A 2249-nucleotide genomic window follows, 5' to 3' on the forward strand; every position below is an offset into this window, starting at 1 on the left:
GAAGAACATACTCCTTATATGAGAACAGGTCTTCATTTTATAACATCATTTCAAGATTTTTTTGAATAGTGGGGTTTATGAAGAACTATCAAGACAAGAGGAGGATGTTGATAATACAGTGGTAGGAAGTGGATTCAATATTAAAAAAATCATCTTTTTAGATATACACATTCTAAAATCAAACCCTCTTAAAGCTTCTTCTTATATTGAATTACCAAAAGAAATAAAACGAAAGAAGGCAGTTGTTAATATTAAGAACAATGATAATAAATGTTTTCTCTGGTCTGTTCTTGCTCACTTTCATCCACCAAAATGTAATTCAGAAAGAGTAAAACAATATATGAAATATGAGAATACCTTGGACATTAAAGATTTAAAATTCCCAATGCCACTAACAGATATTCCTAAATTTGAGAAAAAGAATAATCTTTCTATTAATGTATATGGATTAACGGATACAAACAAAGTTCAAATATTAAAAATTTCAAACAACTATAAAAATGAAGAAACACACATTGACCTTTTATATTTTAGTGTTGGAAAGAATTCACATTACACATACATCAATAATTTATCAAGATTAATCTCTTCTCAGGTATTCAGAACAGCAAACAAAATATATCCTTGTAAGCGATGTCTTAATTCATTTCATACAAAAGAACGATTAGAACAACATTCAAAATATTGTAGTAATCATAAATCAGCTGTAATTACAATGCCTAAACCTGGTGAAAAGATTTATTTTGAAGATTATAATAAATCTATCATGCACCCATTTGTGATATACGCTGATTTTGAATGTATCCTTAAAAAGATAAATACTGCTTCTCCTAATCCAAAAGAACCATATACAAATAAATATCAAAAACATATTCCTTGTGGTTTCTGTTATTATATCAAATCATCTGTTGGAGAAAAGTATAACAAACTTGAACATTATCGTGGAAAAAATGCTTCACAAGAGTTTGTAAAACGATTAGAAAAGGATTGTATAAGACTCACTAAATTAATGAAAGAAACAAATGAACCGATGAAATTAACCAAAGAAGAAAAATTAGAATTTAGAATGAACAATATCTGTCATATTTGTGAGGGGGAAATTAAGGAGTCTAAAGTTAGAGACCATTGTCATCTTACTGGTAAATATAGAGGTCCCGCTCATTCCTGTTGTAATCTTAATTATAAATTACCTTCTTTTATTCCAGTCTTTCTTCACAACAGCGCCAACTATGATACACATCTATTTATAAATGAACTTTCAAAAACACCAGGGAATATTTCTGCTATAACAAACACAAGTCAAAAGTATATTTCATTTTCAATAATGATATTCACAAAACCTTTAACTCGTATTAGGTTTCTAGATTCTTACAAGTTTATGGGAACACCACTAGCCTACCTCGCATCAAATCTAAGCTCCACGGACTCTTTTCCAAATCTTAATTCATTCTTTCCAAAAGAGGAAATTCTCACTAAAGAGGAAATTCAGATTAAAGAGAGAATTCAAAGTAAAGAGGAAACTCTAATTAATGAAGAAATTCTAACTGAAGATGAAATTCTAATTATAAAGAAAATTCGAACTAAAGAGGAAATTCAGATTAAAGATGAAATTCTGATTAAAGAAGGAATTCTTACGAGAGAGGAAATTCAAACAAGGAATGAAATTCAAAGTAAAGAGAAAATTCTTACAAGTAAGGGAATTTATCCTTATGATTATATGGATTCATTTATGAGATTTAAAGAAACACAACTTCCTTCAAAAGAAAGTTTCTATAATAACCTTTATGAAGAAGAGATAAGTGATAAGGAATATAAACACGCACAAGAAATATGGAAAATATTTAAGATAAAGAACCTTGGAGAATATCATGATTTATATCTAAAAACAGATGTTTTATTGTTAGCTGATGTGTTTGAGGCTTTTAGAACACTCTGTCATAATAAAAATTGTTATGGATTAGACCCTGCCCACTATTTCACAGCTCCTGGTTTAGCTTGGAGTGCAATGTTGAAAATGACAAAACAAGATATAGATTTAATCAGTGATGTTGATATGCTTTTGATGATTGAGAAGTCCAAGAGAGGTGGAATATCACAAGTATGTTCAAAAAGATATGCGAAAGCAAATAATAAATATCTCCCAAATTATGATAGTGAAAAAGATAGTAATTATTTGATGTATTTTGATGCTAATAATTTGTATGGATGGGCAATGTCTCAATCTCTACCTTATGGTAAATTAGAGTGGG

This window comes from Eptatretus burgeri, chromosome 13 (assembly GCF_056783735.1).
Source record: "Eptatretus burgeri isolate ZD-2024b chromosome 13, Ebu_testis_v1, whole genome shotgun sequence".
Lineage (NCBI taxonomy): Eukaryota > Metazoa > Chordata > Myxini > Myxiniformes > Myxinidae > Eptatretus > Eptatretus burgeri.